This window comes from Anomalospiza imberbis, chromosome 19, assembly GCF_031753505.1.
Source record: "Anomalospiza imberbis isolate Cuckoo-Finch-1a 21T00152 chromosome 19, ASM3175350v1, whole genome shotgun sequence".
NCBI classification, from domain to species: domain Eukaryota; kingdom Metazoa; phylum Chordata; class Aves; order Passeriformes; family Viduidae; genus Anomalospiza; species Anomalospiza imberbis.
This window is the reverse complement of record NC_089699.1, coordinates 6,016,517-6,027,485: the sequence shown is the minus strand read 5'-3', so window position 1 is coordinate 6,027,485 and position 10,969 is coordinate 6,016,517.

Genomic DNA, 10,969 nt, shown 5'->3' with positions numbered 1-10,969 from the left:
GCACGGTTCTTCCAAAGAACTGAAGCAGATTAGTACAGGTTTTTCTTTGCCAAAGGCTGTAATATTTGAGCAACATTATGCAAAGTTAGACTTCAATTTGGTAATCTTTTCCTAAAGGAATGGTTCTAAATAATGCAGTTTTTTAAAAATAGAGTAAAAGAAGCAAATTTACTTTTTAGCTGGTGAAATCTCCTGGAGGATCCAGCGATAGACATGTGATTATGGTCTTACCACCTCAGTTAGTACAGTTTGGGTTTGCTGTTAACAAACCAATCTCAAATGCAGTAAAGTAATAGAGGCATTTTCCTTATGTACCCAAAAAAGCTTTATAAGTAAGTTATTTGGAGGGAAAAGGTTCTTATTTACAAAAGATAGCAAGATTCAGATAATGGAAAGAGATAAAGGCTGGCCTTGAATTCCCATTTTCCTGTGTGCCACCACTGATAACCCTGGAGAATCAATGCTTCTACTTGAAGAAGAGCAAACCTTTCACCTTTCCAGTGTTCAGTTGAGGTCCTTTGTTTTTCAAAACCATGCCTCTGATCTTCTTGATGACTGAACTGTTAAACACTTGCAAAATCAAGTTATTCTGAAGAACTGAGGAAAGTAGGTGGAAGTATGTATTTCCCAAAGATTCCCTGATAAGTTCATCCTATGCACAGACAGAATTTTGTTAAACTTCCATACCTTTGGGAGCTTAAACGTCTTTGTGTATAAGTACAGGAAGCATCTGACATTTTAAGATGGGAAAGTGCTTAAAGAAATAAATCATATCCCTCCAAAGGAATGTATACATAACAGGAACTGGGATTTGTATAATATAAGAGATCCACAGACAATGTATTGGATGCATATCTTTATATGACACACAGGAAGAGAAATGAGTAACATTTTGAATTATGAATTAGCCAAAGGCATCTAAAGAAAAGATACAAGAATTGTATAGCTCTAGAGAATACAGCAACATTTACTTAATATGTCTTCATTGAAAACAGAATTCAGTAGGTTATTTAAATCTTTATTCTGCCCCATAAAAGATATTTTATTATGTCTTATTGTATATTTTAATATCATCCTTTAAATGCTACCCTACTTGGAAAAGTGGGTCTTAAATTACAATTTATTGTGACTAATTCAGTTTCGGTTTTGCTTAATTTTCAAGCCAAGATTGTTCTGCATTTTCCTGTAAATGCCAGTTCATCACACTCACCCTGGGTTATGAAATTAAAAGTTTTCAGGTCCATGCATCTTCAGTAATACAGATTTAACAGCTTCCTTAAAGCTAATAATAGTGCTGATAATACAAAGGGCATTAGAGAGAGCAGCTCGCTCCCTTACAGCTGTACTGGCTGTGTGTTGTAAAAGAGTAGCAAAGATGTAATTCTTGTCAGAAAATTGACCAGATGTGAGCAGAGCAGAGACAGGAAACTCATCCTTTCAGTGAAAATCTGTTAGTCTGTCTTTGCTGAATGTAACCCTTCTCAAGGCCAGGAGGGCCTTTGAACAGCCTGAGAAATGCGGTGCTAACCTGGGGATGTGCAGCTCTCTGAGGAAAGGAGCCAATGAGCTGTGCAAATGGTATCTGTGATGGTTTGTTATTATCTTATCCAGCAGTGCCCGCAGCTCCGGGCCGGTGGGAAGGCCAGGGACACAGCCCCGGGGTGGCATCATCTGTCCCGTGGGGACATGCTGGTGTTGGACCACTGAGCCCAGCTGGTGGAAGGGTGGGAGGCAGTGACTCCACCAGGGTGGGAGGCAGTGACTCCACCAGGCCCTTGGGACTGTATTGTTGCCCGGGGGTCTGTGTACAAGTCACGAACGCCTCTCCAGCTGTTTGTTTTCCAGCATCAGCCTCATCACATGGTTATGACAGTGGGCAGATGCCAGCAGCTGACGACCCCAGCAGCAGATGAAGAACTCAGTATTCTAACTCACTTAGAAGTTTTTTGACCAATCACACAAAGCAAAATCATATTGACAGTAGTTCTGTCTAACCACTATAAGCACACGTACCTTTGGTTAAAACAATACTTGCTTATTTTGAATACAATACCTGCTTGTAAGCCTTAAAACACAATGCACAGAGCTCCATTATTGAGCTTAGAACTTCCTAATATCTTGCTAGATATACTTTTCTGTAGCTTAGGGAGTATTCTAACCAAGCATTAATACACAGATCATTGTTTTATTTGTCCTTACTTTTCTACTCCTTATATAACTTTTCTGCTGACAAATCTTATGGCTACTGCTTAGCTCTAATCACAGTTCTGCTGTTTCTGAGGCCTGCCTTTTGCAGCTTTCCCAAAAAACCTTTAATTTTAAGGATTCCCACAGGACTGCTCATCTCTGCTGCTTCTCCCTGGGTTCAGTGGAGCTGAGGAGGAGCTGTGGCTTTGTGCAGCATTAGGGACTGATGGGGGCTGCCAGCAGTGGGACCTGGGAGTGAAGGTAAAGGACTTGAGCAAATCTGTCTGTACAGTGATCTTTTCAAAGGATCACAATAATTTTGTGTGAATAAATTGACAAATGTGTCAAGTTTAGAGGTTTTTTTGGGTAAGGTTATGACATCTGACATTACAGATAGAATTTGACTATCAAAAACGTTTTAGGAGCAGGTCTGTGGAGACAACATTGCTGTGCTAGCAGGATATAAGAGGTGACAGTAAATTATTTCATTGTGTAGAGGCTCCCTGGTAACATCATCCTGATGCCATTAGAGCCTGCAATAAACCACCATGCACAAAAGACTCTGCATCTCCCTCCCTGTGACAAAATCCTTACTCATCTACTTCTTATTCTTTCCATAATGAACCCAGATACTTAACTTCCATCTAAACTTTCCCTTCCCAAATAAGGTACTATTTTTTTTTTTTTTACTGCAAGAGAAAGAAACTTAATTTCACCAGTTGGGAAGTCAAGATCCTCATTTTGACTTCAAGTGAAAACAACTAAAAATACCTTTTTGCTAACATTGCTGCTTTTGCTCTGCCCAGTACTGTTCCTGTTAAGACAGAGTTCAAGGATGGGAGTGCACTGAGAGCACTGGCGTAGAAGCAAACCCTGCAGGTATTTAAATACTGGGATATCTCTATATGCAAATGGGAAGTTCCATTTGGTTTTAGAACCTCCAACTGTAGAAAGTTGTGTTTGTCAGTGTTCTCATCTTGGGTTCTCAGATTATTTATGCAGCTGACAACCCATGTGACCGTTGTGGTTATTATGCACGTAAACTTGAACTTTGACATTTCATCCTGTTGCAGAGCCTTGGTATGTGCATTCCTTTATCTTCCCACCATCCCTGCAGTTGCTGTTCATTATTGTCAGTGCTTATTAGTTAGAAAAGTCCATTCCATTTTGTTTGGGCCAATTAAATGGTGGAGAGAGCAGCTCTTTGAGGGTCCCCACTAACTGTGTATCACCATCTATCATCCACTGATTGATTAAATAAATCTGAGCTCTGCTGCACTTTTCAAAGCAGGAAATTCTTGTTTCTCAGTTGACCAACTTAAAAACTCTTCAGACTTTTGAATATTTCACTTTTTTATGACAAAGGGAAAAACAGACATTGTATAGCAAATTAAATGGGAGGCTGTTGTAGTATTTATTGTCATAACTACTTTATATTCTTTTTCATGTGTTTAGGATAGTGTCTTCCTAAAAAACAGAGAAGAAGAATACCAGGAGAGGAAACAGTCCTTGTGCTGCTTCAATATTGTGACCTGCAGCCTGTCTGAAAACATAACAAAGCCTTGATTGTGCAAGTGCCCAGCTGATCCAACAAGCAATGAATGAGTGAGCAATGGTCAACAAGGAGGAGTGGATATCACACAGGGCAATTCAAAAAGGTTGTAGTGCTGTGAAGTGAGAGAGGCATGAAATAGAACCAGAGATAATAGATCGTCGACCATTTGGGTTAGTTCTACATTTTTAATTTTTTTTTTCCTTGAAATGCTCCAGCATAGAAAAAAAATATGACTATAAATAGGAAAGAGATATGTCTTCCAGTATGGAAGAAAATAATCTCATTCTTTCAGTCTAAATGACTGTTAATTTAAAACCAGAATCTGATCTAAATATGAATGAGATCTCCAGGAATGTGCTTGGGTCACATGTCAGGTAGTGCAAGACAGTTGTGTCAGGGAAGTACAGACTGACAGATTTTCATGTTCATTCAAGCATTCGGGTCCACATAAGGCCCCACCAGACATGTCAGCATGAGAGAGGATGAGAAAATCTGACATGTTACAAGAGCTCTCCTCCAGTTCTTCTTGGGAGCACAAGATTCAACCCTAGGGAGGATTCCCTTTCCTTCAAAGACTTACCCTGGTCATTTTACTCTTTAATAGATTCAATTGGATTTTCAGTCAGAATTCTGCATGAGAAAGCAGAAGGTACATAGACAAATATATGACCAAGATAGCAAAATCCAGATTTGATACTTAGGTACTGCTTCAAGGACTTTTAAAAGCATTAAAAAAAAAGAGTTTGGGTGACCATGGCATCTTCTAAAAATATTAGAATCTATTCTGGCTTGATGGTGTTTCTGAGTAAAAGCACCTCCTGATTTACTAGTCATTACTGTTAGTTTTGTTAGATCATTTTAGACCTCAACAAGACCTCTAACCACACCTTCAGGCTTTCATGTTGTTTTGTTTTTATTACTGATCTCACAACAATAAATTGGCAGAGTACCATGAATTTGTGTCAATTCAGAGCTCCTCATCAACTAAATTCAGCATCATAATATAGACAAATTATTTTCAGAAGGTCATGCAAGGAACTGAGAGAGGACTTTGATAGAGAACCTAATTTTCCTTTTCCTCAGTCCACTACTTTAATCAGGGGAGCATCTCTGGTCAGATTTGTTGGCACCTAAATGAGAGTGTAATCTGACCTAATAAAGCCATGATAGTCAACACATGCTTTGAACCAAAGAAAAAGGAAATAAATTAGAGTCTCTTTCAGCAGACTTTGCAAAATTGACAGTCTCATTTGAGCTTTGGGTTTCTTTTGAGGAGTTTTCTTGCTTCTGGTGCTAAAAGGGAGAAGGTGAAGCAGGGTCCTTTATCCCCTGCAGATACATCTGCCCTGCAAATACTGCCTCAAAGCAGCACAAAGGACCCTGCTTTGTGGAGCAGCACAGATCTCATTTCATCCTCAGATCCATTGTTTTTCCTTAAGCAAATATGTAATAATGTCAGAATTTATGGATTAGTTATACAATCCCTGATCTGCTTTAACCAGAGTTAGTGCTGTTCCTCCCAGAATGCTGCTGACAGGATCACTGTGCAGACAGACAGACAGACAGACTGGGTACCTACACAGAGCTCTTTGCATTTTTTCTCTGTTAATACTGCAATATTTGGTAAGACATCGCTCATTAAGTGGGTGATTGAATTTAAGAAGGAATGAAAATGCTTGTGCATTAAAAACTGGACAAGCCCCTCTGTCCTTTTTCTACAAAAACTGTAATTTAATTTAGGGTGAAATTTGGCTTGCAAAAACTACTCCATGTACCAAATCTGTCTCATGAGAGCTTGTCAGCTCTAAAAAAAATCCCTGTCATCAGATCTGAGGTTGTTCTGGTCTCTGAAAAGACCCGCTGTTGAAAATTAAGTGTGAAATTTGAAAATTATGAAGTTGAATTATTTACCTTGCTACTTCATCATGTCTGCAAAAATATTCTCTCTCCTTCTGGTAACCTAGCAATGAATACCCGGTGCACAGCTATTTTTTCACAATTTGTAGGGGAGTTGCATTAAAATGCATGTCAGTGTCTATTTCTTGACAGGCATGTAGCAAGCAACACTGCAGAAATGTTTGTTTATCCTGGCAGGGGCTGGATCTGTTTAGTGTAACTTGCACCAGTTTTGTCCAAATTCTGAAGCAGAAAGGAAAAGATATTACTTTTTTTCTGATCAGTGTTACAAATATCCTCTTTGGCTTTGTTTTTATTAAGAGAAGTGACTGCTAGTGGATTTGGACCCGTGTCCTCTGCTGTCATATTCTCCCTCCATGTACTGGAAATTGTTGAATACTTTTGAAAAACTGATTGCACAGGCTGAGCCTACAGGTTGCAGACTGGAGACAGGCTGGAGGAGCTGAAGAAAATGAAAAATTAAGCCAGCCAAGAGATATGCATCATGATTAATATCAGCTTCACCAGTGGCATAAATTATGTTTTCTAAAACAGGAAATTAATGTTTATTAAGTGGTAGAAATAAACAACTGGTGCTCTTGAAGAGTCCTCAGACTAAATGCTGTTTTCTGAGTACTTCTTGGCAGACGTTTTAAATACCTAGGTTATTGTGAAATGAAAAGAAAACACTAATTCTTGTGGATGAAATGCACAGGACTGTCCCCAAAACAACAATATGCTGAGGCCTCTTCAGAGGTTTTTGGTTTTGGCTTCAGCTTTATCCAGACTCAGGCATGCAAGCAGGAGTGACTGCCTGCACCCCAGAGGGGTCTCTGGGCTTAGGCACTAAATCCTCAGCCTGGGTCCCCAATCCCGAGACAGCCTTGCTGTGTGGGATGGGAATGAGCTGTTTCTGAGCCATCTTTTGTTCTTTGTGTTACCTTTTTGATCCTCTCAATAGGCTGCTTGGGTCCAGACATCATTCCCTTCATTGCTTTTGAGTTTGATGTGCAAAGAGTAAAATGCAAATTCCTGTCTGCACAGGCTGGGTTGCTTAACAGTTCAAGGTGTTGGGAGTGGGGAAATGGTGAGAGAAAAGCACCAAAACCATTGCTACCATGCTGCTGTGGCCCGTGGCTTGATCCAAACCAAGCTGTGTGGTTTGGGAGGCTGGTTCTTAATACGGCAAAGCCTGGGTTTAGCACTATCACAAAGTGTAGGTTTAATCTTTACTCCACCTTAGAGCTCTTGGCCAAAAATATGCCTTGCTCAGCCTCCCCAGTCGATGTATTTTACCTGGCTGAGGTATTTAAATCAGGAGAAGTGTGGCCAGGAGTGCAGTCTTGCTCTGCAGCCAGCATGGAGAGGCAGGGATGCCTGGGCTGGGCTGAGTTACCCCATCCTGCAGAGGGGCTTTGCCCTGGGAGCAGGGCAGGGCAGCACACCTGAGCTCCCTGCTCAGCTGGTGTTAGTCCTGTGTCCTACCCTGCTTCATACCCGGGAGATCAAAATAAAGGCCTTGAAGAGAAAGGGAAATCTATTATTTTGTTTAAAAGTAGAAATTACACATTGGCCACACTACTGATTTGCCTCAAATGTTGAAGTATTCTTGGGAAGTGATCTTCCCTGCCTGCAGTGTTCAGCCCTGTTTGCACAGTGCTGTGCAGAGAGGGCCTATAGGTGTAACTCTAGGTACACCTACTGGTTTGGCCACATCACAAGTCTGGGCATCTCTGCCTTGTGTTTTTTAGTTTTTTTTTAATTTTATTTTTGTGGTGTTTTTGTTTGTTTTTGTTTTTGTTTTTGTTTTTGTTTTTGTTTTTTGTTGGTTTGTTTGTTTGTTTGCTGTTGCATCTTATAATTTTTTTTTTATTCCCAGAGGTTTTTTTTTGTTTATCTGACAATTAAATACCTGACAATAATTAAGTAGGTATCTGACAATAAATTATCTCTCTTATAATGATTTTTTTTTTATTCCCAAAGTTTTTTTGTTTATCTGACAATTAAATACCTGACAATAATTAAGTAGGTATCTGACAATAAAGTACCTCTCTTTCATGCCTACAGCAAAATCCATGGATTTGGGTGGGAGCTGGTTGGGATCCCAATGCAAACATCCAGAGGCGGAAGCTGGATGTGCGTGCAGCAGGAGCTGCCAGTTCAGTGGGAGCTGTTTGTGTCAGAGCTGCCTGTGTGTGTCCAAGGCAGAGGGGCAGCTCTGCTCCCCGCCCCCTCTCCCAACTCTTCTTTAATGCAGCCTCACTCTTAAAAATGCAATCTTTAAATTAACACGGTTTCATCAGAAATACTGCTGTCCTGCAGCTGGATTTCAGGCATGCCCTAACACCAGCTTCTTCTAGGAAAGATTTACTTATTTTTCTCTACATGTCTGCTGTTTTCGGTTGCATTCAAAAGGCCAAAACTTTTCCCTTCAAAACAAAACAAGAAAAGCAAGATGTGATGTAGTGGTTTAGGCTTAGTAGGAATTGTGCTGGGATATTAATGCTAAAGAAGTACACAGGAGTGAGCAGGAGAGTGCAATTATGGATGAGTGTATTTTCTTCACTGATTTTAATTTCATGAGAGCAAGTAACACGGTCCCCCCTCACCACACACAAAGGTTTCCCACTGTCCATTCAGCTGCTGAACCTCTCCCTGTTTTGTTACTCTGCTCACTCCTGTCTGTCCACTGGATTTACCTTACAAATTCTATTTATTTCCTATCGCTCCTGTATTCATTGTCTATTGTCCTCTCTGTGGCTTGTTTGAATTCTTAGACCACTCTCTTTCCCTCCTGCTTTGCCATGCATGCTATTTAGCTATGGCTTTGCCTTTCCAGAAAATACCCTGCTTCTCCTCCTTCCCCCTCCTCCTTCAAAGTTTCAGATTTCCCTTGCTGGCAGGCATCGAGGGGCTGCACACCAGGCACCAGCCCTTGGGTCTGCTCTGTAACCACAGGACCTGATTCCCCTCCTGCAAACTGAGTAGCGTGACAATAAATCAGCTGAGAGGGGGCTGCTTGGAAATTGCAAAACACGTAGTGAAACCAACACATGGCTGGGCAGTGACCAGCGCAGCTCACAGGAGTTCACAGCTCTCCCATATATATTCCCTTGGGGACAGCAAGGCCGAGTGAGACCTTTCAACAGATTAGCTCTGCCACACTGTTTAAAGCAGCTTTGAATGTTCAGCTGAGATGTGCTTAACCCTAAATCCAGCATCTGAAAGCGCCCTTCCTGTGCCTTCGGCTGGGTCCCAACTTGGCAGGGGGGTTTGTCCCTAATAGTGTAAACACGGCCATGCTGTGAAGAAAATTTGAATCCAGACCTGAGCTTGAGCCCATCTGTAATCGCTACTTGATTTTGCTTTCCTCAAATCTGTACATTTGAGTACTGAGGAAAATGAGTCATCTCTCCTTTAATAGGTTCTCCTCCTGCAGCCGCCTGCTCTTTAAAATCCTTAAAAGTCCTTTAAAATCGCTGCTGTTTGTGCCTGGGTTGGTAGCCGTGACAAACAAATATTTAAAGTGAATTTAGAAGGAAGTGTCTGAAGTGACTGTGTAGAGTCTCATCTTTGAGTTGCTCCTTGAGGAAGGCAGTGAAGCTTTATTGGGGTTCAAGTGTTTGAGTGTAGGGAGCTGCTTCCAGAACCTGTATCTCCAGTCCTGCCACACTAGGTCAGAGTAGTTACTCAGTGACTTCTGTTTTCAGAGGAGTGTGAAGCCTTTGCTGCAGAAGATTTTTTTCCATTTGACATTATACAATATTTTCCTCCCAAGATTTCAGTGAAGTTCTGCTCTTTCTGAATCGTAAATGCAAAAAAAAAGAAAAAAAAAAAGAAAAAAAAAAATTACTGTTCAGAATGTTCTCTCTTGAAAAGATGTTTGCTTTTCACAGCTCAAACAGAAAACAGCTCAGTGCATCCAAAAGCTGCCTCACCCTTTGAGCGTGTTCCCAGATCTCAGCCAAGAGCACTACTATGGAATTGCTGTGAGTAGCCGGAAGAGCATTGTAGGGATTGAGATGCAAATGAGCAAACCAAGCAGCCCCCTTCGCGGCAGAGGTTCCCTATCTCCTGCTGCCCCTCACTTTTGAACTGGGGGAGGCTTAACCTGGGCTTTGCTCCGCAGCCACGATCCCTGGCTCTGCACCCACAGCCCTTGGCTCTGCAGCCACCAGCCCGGGCTTTGCTCACTTGTAAGGCTCAGCAGCTTGGGTAGGATGAAAACTGTGTCAGCATCAGGAAGGCGTGGAGGACAGGAGGGGCTTTCAAAGTCCCCATGTTGCCATTGCTTTTCTGGGTCCCGAGAACTAAATGCCACCGCTTTTTCTGAGTTAAAAGGAGAGGGGAATAAAAGCCAGAGGTAGTAGCCACTGCAAAATAGCACACTCTGTTCCCTTTCTTAAAAGTTCACAGTTTTCAGGCAGTTTCAAAAGTTCCAGAGAGTAATGTGACCTGCCTGGGCACTTGTTTGTTTTATCAAATGCAGGGAGTTCGAATATTGCAAAGGAAATCAGATACAGTGGGTTGGGGGGCGTGCAGAGGGTTGCACATATAAACACTCTGAGGAATAAAGCAATATGGTGTTTTCTCTGTATGCTTTTCTATCCAGTGTGAGGGAAGGAAGCAAAACATTCTAACAAAACCTCCTTCTAAAGAAATAATCAAGGCACTGAGCTCTAAAGCCTGTATCACTGCACATGACTGGGAGAAAAAGGCATTTTGCATTATTGCATGTTGTCATCACTTTGCTCAGTGTTGTCCCTCCGTGCTAATTACATGTTTACATGCATTGCATCATTGGGCAGAATTACTGTAATTATGTTAATACTTCATAATCAACAGAACACAGTACCTGTAATTTACCAAACAAAAAGCACATGAAAAGCTAAACCCACAAATGGAAAGGAATACACTGGAAAGGATTTAATCCTCGGTGCAGCAGCAGGCAGGAAGCTTTCAGAGCTGGAATATCCTGCTTCAGCCACTGGATGCTCTCAGACGACACCAGGGCACTTTGCAAGGTGTTTTAACAGGTACTAAGGAGGCTAACACACCAAGCTGTGAACAGGGTGTAAATGTTTAATGCGCATTCATGAACTCTCACCTAGCAAAATCAGTGCCCTTCATAAAGCTGCATGGCAGACTCTTGAAGGAGCAACAGAAGACTAGGAAACTCGCTGATCTGGAAATATTTTAACCCCTCTCCAATCTGTGGATGTATAATATCAATCTCAACCCTCTTGTTGCATCTTTGAAAGAAATGATGTGGCACCGGGCATATCAGAGCAGAGTATGTGTGCAGCTGGATCATTTTCCTCCTACCCCCAT